Genomic DNA, 11,807 nt, shown 5'->3' with positions numbered 1-11,807 from the left:
GACTTGATCGGGGGAGGGGGAGGGAAATGGGAGGCTGTGGCGGGGAGGAGGCAGAAATCCTTAATAAATAAAAAATAAAAAAAGAAAAAAAGAAAAAGAAATAAATTTTTGTAGCCCTTAATAAGTTAATGATATAGAGTCATCAGTAGATGCTCACATCACAAAAAGAGCCACATAGGGCATTATGTACTTCCTTATGGGCATCATCAAAAACACTTATGAAGTATTCTTACCTTGTCCAAATCAAGTGCAATTAGATCAAACTCTAATATCCAACTACCAGCTCTTAAAACGTATTGGGCAGAACATGCTTTTACACATCATAATGACATAATCAGGAACGTAATGCAGGTAGCAACACTTGTAGGACAACCTGTTTCTTCAGCAATAACGTTACCATGAAGAAGAGGGAGGAATGAAAGTCTACACAGATTTTTACATAGAATCATAAAGTTGTAAGTGATGTTGACCATTATAAATGTGTAAATTTTATTTGGATCTTCATTGAAACCAACTCAAAAAATTTAAATAGTGCTTGCTTGATACTATACATTTTTTCAATTGTAGTTATAATGATGGAATGATGGAATCACACTTGCATTTTTGAGAACTTTCAGCTTTTTAAAAATTTCTATTAAGAGATAATTGTAGTTTTAAATATCTGAAAGAAATGATACAAAGAAATCTTTTATAAGCTATGCGTAATTCTCACAATAACAACATCCTACATAGTCCTAGAACCTCATCACAACTGAGACACTCATAAAGTGCAGACACAGAAAAGCAGAGGTCTCCCTGCCACCTTCTACCACTACACCACAGTCTGCCCTAGTGCAGGACAACCACAGACCTGTGGTCAGTTTACGATTCTGTCATTTCACAGAAATGTTGTATAACATGTAGAAGAATAGAAATAAATTCTTATTTCTTGCCTTGAACAAAAATAAGCTCCAAATGGATAAAATACCTTATCACAAAATCCAAAACTTTGATACAACTAGAAGAGAAGATGGAGTATCCTACAAGAGAAAGATACAAATAAGGCCTTTCTAACCAGAGCCTTGGTCACTTGGGGAAAATGGCTAACGAATGACAAATGGTGCCTCATGAAATTGAAAAGCCAAGGCAACAGTCAACTAAGTTAAGAATCAGGCCTCACAATGGGAGAAAATCTTTACCAGTATCAAACAAGAGGATGCATACGCATCTAGAATACATAAAGAATAAAAAAATAAAAAATAAAAAAATTCAATAAAAAAATAGGTTATAGATCTGAACAGAGTTCTCAAAGGAAATACAAATACTTCATAAATATTTTAAAACACAGTCAACATCACTAACCATAAGGGAAATGCAAATTGCAACTACTTTGAGCTCCCTTCCCACCCTAGTCAGAATGGTATCATCAAGAGATCAAATGACTCTTTCCAATTTCCAGGTGGATCTATGTATGTTTTTCTTTGGTTCACCTTATTACTTAGCTTCTCTAGGACAATGAACTATAGGTTCGGTATCTTTTGTTTACAGCTACTTATGAGTGAGTACATACCATATTCATCTTTTTGGGTCTGGGTTACCTCACTCAGGATGGTGTTTTCTAGTTCCATCCATTTGCATGCAAAATTCAAGATATCATTGTTTTGGTTTTTTTTTTTTTTACCACTGAGTAGTATTCTAATGTGTAATTGTGCCACATTTTCTTTATCCATTCTTTGGTTGAGGAATATCTAGGTTGTTTCCAGGTTCTGGCTATTACAAATAATGCTGCTACGAACAAAGTTGAACAAATGCCTTTGTAGTATGACTGAACATCTTTTGGGTATATGCCCAAGAGTGATACTGCTGAATCCTGAAGTAGGTTGATTCTCAATTTTCTGAGAAACCACCATAGTGATATCCAAAGTGGTAGTACAAGTTTGCATTCCCACCAGTAATGGATGAGTGTTCCCCTTATTCCACATCCTCTCCAGCATAAGCTATCATTGGTGTTTCTGATCCTAGCCATTCAAACAGGTGTAAGATAATCTCAGAGTTGTTTTGATTTGCATTTCCCTGATGGCTAAGGATGGTGAATATTTCCTAAAGTATCTTTTGGCCATTTGAGATTCTTTTGTTGAGAATTTTCTGTTTAGTTCTATACCCCATTTTTAAATGTGTTATTTAGAATTTTGATGTCTAATTTCTTGAGTTCTTTATTTATTTTGGGGATTAGCCCTTTGTCTGATGTGGGGTTTTCCCATTCATTAGGCTGCTTTTTTGTCTTATTGACTATGTCCTTTGCTTTACAGAAGCTTCTCAGTTTCAGGAGGTCCCATTATTTATTGTTGCTCTCAGTGTCTGTGTGACTGGGATTATATTTAGGAAGTGCTTTGTTGACGAATTAGGTTGGTACGTTAAATAACCAGACCAGCTCAAGAATAACAGTTAATTTTTTTTAATAGTTGAAAAGGGGAAACTCAGGCTACAAGAGTGGGAGGTCTGAAATCCAATTGATCCAGTGGGTGCTGCGCAGAGAGAGCGCACCTGTGTCCTACCAGTTTTGCTACCTGGGCTACAGGTAGCCACACCCTAACTACATGTGATTGATTGATAGTTTCCCCATCAGTGGTTTCCTATGGCCATGCACTGAAGACTATTTCCCACTTTCTCTTCTATTAGGTTCAGTGTAGCTAGATTTATATTGAGGTCATTAATCCATTTGGACTGAGTTTGTGCATGGGGATAGATATGGATCTATTTTCATTCTTCTACATGTTAACATCCAGCTATGCTAGCACCATTTGTTGAATATGCTTTCTTTTCTTCCATTGCGTAATTTTAGCTTCTTTGTCAAAAATCAGGTGCTCATAGATGTGTGGATTAATATCTGGGTTTTCGAATCGATTCCATTGGTCAACCTCTCTGTTTTTATGCCAGTACCAAGCTGTTTTTATTACTGTAGCTCTGTAATAGAGCTTGATGTCAGAGATGGTGATGCCTCCGGAAGTTCTTGTATTATACAGGATTGTCTTGGCTATCCTGTTTTTTTTTTGTTTTTGTTTTTCCATATGAAGTTGATGATTGTTCTTTCAAGGTCTTTAAAGAATTGTTGGGATTTTGATGAGGATTGGATTGCTTTTGGTAGGATTGCCATTTTTACTATGTTGATTCTATCTATCCAAGAGCATTTTCTGGGATCTTCTTCAATATCTTTCTTCAAATAATTAAAGTTCTTGTCAAATAGGTCTTTCGCTTCGTTGTTTAGTGTTACCTCAAGATATTTTATGTTATTTGTGGCTATTGTGAAAGGTGATGTTTCGCTGATTTCTCTCTCAGCTTTTTTATCAATTGTATATAGGAGGGCTACTGATTTTATTTTTTAGTTGATCTTGTATCCTGCCACATCACTGAAGGTATTTATCAGCAGAAACCAGGCTCTTGAGAAATTCCCAGGAATCCACAATGATGACTCCAGCTACGACCCTAAGCAATACAGGTGAGGGGACCCTATCTTGATTGGTTCTATAGTCAGACTGATGAATATCTTAAATACTACCATAGAACCTTCATCCAGCAACTGACAGAAACAGAGGCAGAGACCTGCATCAGAGTACTGGACTGAGCTTCCAAAGTACAGTTGAAGAGTGGAGGAATGAGAATATGAGCAAAGAGGTCAAGACCATGATGGGTTCACCCACTGAAACAGTATACCTGAGCTAATGGGAGCTCACCAACTCCAGCAGGACTGGGAGGGAACAAGCAAAGAACAAAACTACTCCCACTGAGTGTGGTTGACAGTTGCATGGCTGGGGCAGACTGAGGGGAACTGACAGTGGCACCAGGATTTATCCTTACTGCTTGTACTGGTTTTTTGGAAACCTATTCTCTTTGGATGGATACCTTGCTCAGTCTAGATATAGCAGGGAGGGCCTTGGACCTTCCCCAAAGCAATGTGCCTTACCCTCTCTGAGGATAGGAGGGAGGGGGTAGAAGGATATGTGGAAGGAATGGGAGGTGGGGAGGGAGTGGGAATTTGGATTGGTGTATACATAATAAAAAAAGATAGTGTTTTTTTAAAAAAATATAAAAAGGAAAAAAACAAATTAAAAAACCTTTAAAAAAGATCAAATAACAACAAATGCTGGCAAAGACATGGGGAAAGAGGAACCTTCTTTCGTTGTTGGTTGGAGTGTAAACTGGTGCAGCCCCTGCAGAAAACAGTATGGCGATTCCTCAAAACTTTAGAAACAGAGATACAATATCACCTAGCTGTACCGCTCCTGGGCACACCCCCAGAGACTCTGTATCCTACACAGAGAAACTTGCTCATCAGCATTCACTGGTGCACTGTTCAGAGTATCTAGGAAAGAACATCACCCTAGATATTCATTAACTGGCTAGTGGGTGATGATGGTGTGATACATAAACAAAATGGAATTATAGCTAGATGTACGGAAAGATGAGATTTACTAGTAAATATATGGAACTAGAAAAAATTAAATGGAGTGAAGTAACCCAGGCACAAATGCTACATGTTTACTTATGTGGAACCCAATTTTGAATCTTATTTGTATTCAACTTAGAGTATCATAGAAGCCAAGAAACCAGAAAGAAGCCATGGGATGGGAGAGTGCCTGGGGAGGTAGGAGAGAACACGGGTAACATGAAATAGAAAGGGGAATGCTGGGAATGGAAAGGTTTAAGGTGGGGAGTAGGGCAGGGAGGGGGAATGAGGAGGTAAAAAGAATGGTTAACCAAAATTAAAGAATATAAAAATGCCTTTTGGAAGCCTACTATTTTGTAATTAAAAAGAAAGCAAGGAAACAGAAGTATACTGCATGGCTAGATGCTGCTGTTGCTAGAAGTTATGAGCTATTAAAACTCCACGCCACATGTGGGGGAACTCTGTGCACTTTTGGGCAGGCCCTAGAGGACCTTGAACCAACATAGCTTGGCTCTTCCTCTTGGCTGAGCTCCAGGACTGGATAAGGAGACCTTACTGCTGAAGACACTGTAACTTCGTTTTCAAGTTAGAGAGAAATCAGGCTGAAGCTGAGCTGGAAAGTTCCTCACTACTGGCTGTTGTTTGTCCCGCCATGCAGACGGCTGTGGGAGGAAAACCACCAGTAGTCATGTCCTGCTATGACTCCTGTGAGGGACAATAGCAGTGTTCAGGTAAGGTACATCTACTGCTGCAATAGTGGCATGGCAGTCACAGGGATACCAGCGGTTTCCTGTTCGGGCTTTAGGCATGCCAACTCAACAGAAGGAATTCATTCATGGTATGGCTGTGGAGGGCATAGCTCCTAAAGGGTAACCTACTACTATTGTATTGATAAATGGACATGGCATCAAACTGCCTCCAAAACATATTATGTTTACACATATAAATTAGTCTGTATTCAATTTTGGTCAAAGAAGTTTCTGTTTGCAGTGGGCAACAGTTATGCAGAGACTCATAACTGGTCATTGTGCTGAAAACAGGCAACTGTTGAGAGTGTTGCTCTAAACTGAACAACTATATCCACCCTTCAAGGTGCCAAGTGAACACCACAGAAGAGGAGCAGGAAGAGTCTAGACCTAGAGGATGGAAAGTAGGGAAGTAGTGCTATGAAATTCTGACTTCTAGATATGACACGGCTGTTGCACACACTGACTCAAAGCTGCTGCGGTTACCAGCACTGGACCCGTACAATATCAGCATGGTTAAAAACCCCACCATGGATGGGGACAGGCTCCCAGCCTAGACACAGGGAGTCAATAGCTTGAGAGTTGGGGGTCGTACTTTTCAGTAGACTGACTGCTCAAGCAATGACCCCCTCCCCACGAAACTCATCTCCATGCAAGAAACCCCAATTAAATGTAGTGAGTCATACACACACACACACACACACACACACACACGTGCATTCATGCGCGCGCACTCACACACACACAAACACACCATGAAACAAAGTCGGAATGAAGAGATTTGGTGGGGAGGCGAAGGAGATAAAAGGATAATGGGGAGTGATTTTGCTAAAAAAAATTGTGTGTGTGTGTGTGTTTGTATGTGTGTGATTGTGAAAGAATGGATAAATTTTGAAATAAAGGTAAAAAAGAAAACAGTGTTATGGGAATGGAATCACTCACTATGCAAACGTGGAGGTTATCTTTTCCACTGGGCTTACCTGTGCAGTGATCCATCCGGGCTGTTGAGTGTGTCATTAGCTGGGTTCTTTTGATTGCTGACTACCTTTCCAGGGGAAGAGTGTACCACAATCTGTTCAAACATCCACCACTGAATGACACCTCTCTTGTTTCCATTTGGGGCTATTATAAATAACACTGCTATAAATGCTTATGAAAAGCCCTTACTTTTAAAGATGTATACTCAAATATTTATGGATGGATAAAATGATGTCTAAGATTTGTGTGCAAAAAATTTCAAACTGGATGAGATAACAAAAACCATGGACAAATAAAGCACTCTGGGGCTGTGGTATAGCTATGTGGTGAGAATATCTGACTTTCACAAGGGGAAACATGGGCTTAGCCACTAATGGCTAAATAAATAAATGAATAATCAAGATCACCACAAGTTTATAAGTGTACATAATATCACCTATACTTTTGGATATATTTGGAATTTCCTAAAACACAGCGTTTAAGAAAATAAAATGTAAAAAACCACATACAAATACCTTTAAGCAAAAACTGAAGGTCTGCTTTTTTCTTAAAATCTGTGACCTTAGCCCATGCTAAGATCACAGGACTTCTTTGCTCTAATATACAGAGCCCATGCCTTCAGGGACGGTCACTATAACATTAGCTTTAGCTATGTAGGCAGATCCAAGCTAGGTACTGGTTAACTTTCTCTAGGGAGTTTCTATTAGGCTGCGGAGTTGAGATAATAGCAGTCTGTGAGGTTGACAAAGGCAGGTGAGTAATCACCATAATCAGATGTATGAGATTCATGAGTGGCTTGTCTTCAGAAGAGAGGGTTCATGTCTGACACGAACAAGCCCTTATCATCAAGACAAACGCTGAGAGAACAGAAGTGTGATTACTGAAGATGAAGAGGAACAGACTATATGAGCACAATCAGGCCTGGAAATGAAGGGAAACGCAGTTTATATTATGCAAAGGCTGCTTTTGTTTTTAGGGCACTCTGGGGACAGGATATCATTACAGTATTCAGTCTGCAAGCTAATGACTCTTTGGTATAATTCTGCAAAACGGTGTCTACTATTTGGTGGCACCAATACTCTCTCAGCTTACTCCCCTCTTGGGTTGTAACACACCCTTCCTCTCTGTCCCATTGCGGACACCTTGTTTTTCTCTTATAAAAATGCAGATCTACTTTCCCAAAGATATCAAGCAAAGAAAAAGATAAATACCAACCTGTTAGCTAACATGGGATTAAGAACCAAGATCTTAAAAAAAAAAAATACATATAACGTCTTTCAAATGCCAAGTGTTGCCATGGCTACAAATGAAGTTTTCTTGCTTAGTCTTGACCGCTTAGGCAGGTGCTTTGTTAAGTGACTCTAAGTCTTGTTTTTTGGGTTTTTTTGTTTTTTTTGTTTTTCGAGACAGAGTTTCTCTGTGGCTTTGGAGCCTGTCCTGGGACTAGCTCTTGTAGACCAGGCTGGTCTCGAACTCACAGAGATCCGCCTGCCTCTGCCTCCCGAGTGCTGTGACTCTAAGTCTTAAATGAAGATTTTACAAGCTATTTAAATTACCCACAGTCAAAATCCCAATAAAAGAAATCCCAAAAGTCCAGCTAAATTTTATAGTTGGGCACACAAAATATCCATTAAGTGAGTCCCATGTTAGAAATAACAATGCTTGCTGTAATCAGATATATAACATGACAGAGCTAGGACAAGTGGGAGAAGGGGGCATTCAAATGTCTAAAAATTAAAACTAGGCAATTCCTAAATAGGGTGCACAGACTGGTTCATTTGATTGTGTAAATACCTTAGCTATTCCAATAATGGAAAGTGATCTATTGGTAACAATGGGTTAGGAAACCAAAGAAAACACGGTTGAATTAAAATTCTAATCCTATGTCATAAGCTATAATAGGGACATGTAGAATTAAAAATGCAAACTTATATAATGTACCGGGAACTATGAGTATGTTGGCATTGAGATTAATAACAGAGCCATTACTGAGGAAAAGGAAGAGGACAGGAAGAGAATCAGGAGCATAATTAAGGAGCAGCTAAGTACATAGGGGCTCACAGAGATAACCAGGAAGTCTACATGGGACTGACCTAGGCCCTCTGCATACAGGTGATAGTTGTGTAGCTTGGTCTTCTTGTGGGACTCTTGAAAGTGGAAACAGGGGTTGTCTCCAACTCTTTGACGGGTTTTGGGGACCCTATTCCTCATACTGGGTTACCTTGTGATGGAGGAAGGTCATTGGTTAATTAAGGCATTCTTCATATCTTTCAAAGATTATAGAATATGGCATTTTAAATGTTTTAATAACTTGGGACTTTTCATGACAATGAGACACTCTGCTCCTGGCAGCACCAATCTACTTCAAGAAGAAGATGGGCATCAAAGAGGATCCTTATGGAGTTTGATAGCCATTTGGGCAAGAAACTGCTCTTGCCTGGACTATTGCATAAACTGGACACAGAGAACCCACAGAGAGAGGACTACTGAACTTGCCTAAGGTGAGATGATCTTTCGGGGTTCCTGATTCATGAAAGAGTCTGTGAGACATTCTGCAGGACACAACAGATAGTGACTGAACTGACTTTGAATTTTCCTGCTTTATGGAAATGTCTGCTGGATACCATGGGCCTGAAGGCCGAAGATGGATGCCCCAATGGTACAGAGGAACTTTGGGTGACTGTCCAGGCAGCGAGATGTCTCTGTCATTTCTAGAGTTTTGGATTTCTTGTTTACTTAAGTAATATTATATTCTTCTGGAGTCTTTGATAAACTTGAAGAATGGTTAGTTATAGTTTTCCATTGTTATGATAAAAGATAAGGTAGATATAAATATTGTAATGGTAATTCTTGCTTAATAACTGTTTTGTTATATGATATTTTGCTATGTTAAAGTTAAAGCCTTCCTTTTTTTGTTTAAACAGAAAAAGGGGAAGTGATGGAGGAAGGTCATTGGTTAATTAAATAAAGAAGCTGCTTGCCCTGATAGGTTAAAACAGGAGGGAGGAGTAAACAGAGCAGAATGCTGGGAGGAAGAGGAAGTGAGGTCAGACTCCACAGCTCTGCTCTCGGGAGCAGATGCCTCAGAGAGACGCCATGCTCCCCGCTCCTGGGAAGATACACTCCCGGTAAGACCGGTGCTCACAGAGACCGGTGCTCACAGATTATTAGAGATGGGTTGATCGGGATATCAGAATTAGCCAGTAAGGGCTAGAGCTAAAGGGCCAAGCGGTGATTAAATGAACACAGTGTCCGTGTAATTATTTCGGGTAGAGCTAGCCATGTGGGCGGCCGGGTGCCGGGACGCAGCCCACCGCTCCTATTTCTACAACCTTGCCTAGCCTTAATACATGGAGAGGGGCTTAGTCTTACTGTAATGTTGATATGCTGTGTTCTATTGCTATTCATGGGAGGTCTGCCCTTTTCTGAATAGAAACGGAAAAGGAATGCGGGGGGGGGGGGCAGAAGGCGTGGGGGAATGGTAAACTGTGTCGGAGAAGGGAAGGTAAACTGTGTCGGGATGTAAAATAAATCAATAAATATTTTTTTTTTTTAAAAAGAAACTAAGTAGTTAAAGTTGGAGCAGTGGAGCACACCTTTAACCCCAGCATTCAGGAGGCAAAAACAGAAGATCTCTGTAAGGCTGAGGCCAGCCTGGTTAACATTAGTGAATTCTAGGCATGCCAGAACTACACAGTGAAATCTTGTGTGTGTGTGTGTGTGTGTGTGTGTGTGTGTGTGTGTGTGTAAATACTAAAATTAAAGACATATACATTTTGAATATAATCTTCCTACATCTTTGCCATTTTTTCTTGATACCTAAAAACAAACATTTTCTCTGTCCTGCGGATTCTGACTCCATCATGTACATTTCTGGCAGTGTGAGGTCACTGACAATACTCAAAGTTGAAACACCCTTCACTTTGACATACTCAAAAATTAATACAAATCAGTTTTTGTTAACAAGATGGTCTTGCTCCAAACCCATGTGGTTATTCTAAATTGTTGTTATTATTTGTGCGTGAGCACAGATGCACACACCGTGACATGCATTCCACCTTTTCACTAGTGCTGGGGTGTCAGATTGCCAGGCTTGTGCTGGAAGCACTTTTACACACTAAGCCATTACACCAGCCTCATGCAGCTGTCCTGCTTATTTATCAAATACTCTACTCACAGTAACCACACTCATACCCAGCTAACAGACCCCAGAATGCAGAGGGAACTGATGTAGTTTGAGAGAGAGGAGTCACCTGCAGCCATGCCCAAGAACTACTTATGTTGGCAGGTAAGTAAACTGCCATAATTGTAATGAAAGCCACCTGAGGGCATAGTCTAATGACTGATAAAGCCATTTTTATCTAAAGGAAGCTTTCTTAAGATAAACAGAGACTTAGAGACATATTTTTGTATAAGTAAAAATTACTTTAGAGATCATGATGGCCGAATGGTGGTGGCATACACTTTTAAACCCAGCATTTGGGAGGCAGAGGCAGGTGGATCTTTGTGAGTTCTAGACCAGCCTGGTCTACAAGATCTAGTTCCAGGACAGGCTCCAAAGCTACAGAGAAATCCTGTCTCAGAAAACAAAAACAAAAAAAAGAAAGAAAAAGATCATGATGTTTGCAAAGTGATAGTATTTTTAAATTTCTAAAATAATTAACTCCCATTTTGTTAAGAGAGCAGTAACAGCATGATTGACAGACCTGTTTCCTATACTTCTGCAAATTTGCTTTTTTTGTGATGCCATCATTCTATTTTATTTATTTATTTATTTATTATTTATTTATTTATTAAAGATTTCTGCCTCCTCCCCACCACTGCCTCCCATTTCTCTCCCCCTCCCCCAATCAAGTCACCCTCCCTCATCAGCCCAAAGAGCAATCAGGGTTCCCTGACCTGTGGGAAGTCCAAGGACCACCCACCTCCATCCAGGTCTAGTAAAGTGAGCATCCAAACTGCCTAGGCTCCCACAAAGCCAGTATGTGCAGTAGGATCAAAAACCCATTGCCATTGTTCTTGAGTTCTCAGTAGTCCTCATTGTCTGCTATGTTCAGCAAGTCCGGTTTTATCCCATGCTTTTTCAGACCCAGGCCAGCTGGCCTTGGTGAGTTCCCGATAGAACATCCCCATAGTCTCAGTGTGTGGGTGTACCCCTCGCGGTCCTGAGTTCCTTGCTCATGCTCTCTCTCCTTCTGCTTCTGATTTGGACCTTGAGATTGCTTTTATATCTCCTTTTGTAGATCTATTTTCATCTTTTGCATATTGCAAACCTATTAGTAATCAAGAGTTCACATTTTCTTTTGCAAATGCACCTACAAGTAAAACTGAGAGGTAATCATAGGCAACGAAAGCTAAAGCACTGATGTGTCCAGGTCAGTCAGGCTACACAGCGAGACCTTGTATGAAAAGAATAATAAGAAAATTGAAGACACATTTTGCATATGATTTTGCATCTTCCTACACCCTTTGTTCTCTTTCTTGACACTGGAAAGCAAACATTTTCTCTGTCAAAGGCACACGTTTCTGGGTGTTCAGTCTCTGCCTTGCTGTGTGTACACATGTGATTCAGAGCTCCAGGATCTGCCTATCTCCACTGCAACACTGGGGTACAAGATGCTGGAGGTGCAGATTCACGTTTTTATGCTTGCAGAGCACTT

The 11,807-nt window shown here is 40.1% G+C and overlaps 1 protein-coding gene across 2 annotated transcripts in view; it reads right to left on the bottom strand.

Moving 5' to 3' along the window:
• The window catches only part of Atg10 (autophagy related 10), a 299,820-nt gene that overhangs the window by 87,469 nt on the left and 200,544 nt on the right, over nt 1–11,807 (bottom strand). The gene's annotated exons all lie outside the window — the stretch shown is intronic.

Source organism: Microtus ochrogaster, chromosome 19 (genome assembly GCF_000317375.1).
Source record: "Microtus ochrogaster isolate Prairie Vole_2 chromosome 19, MicOch1.0, whole genome shotgun sequence".
NCBI lineage: Eukaryota > Metazoa > Chordata > Mammalia > Rodentia > Cricetidae > Microtus > Microtus ochrogaster.
This window is presented reverse-complemented; position numbering and strand designations above follow the sequence as displayed.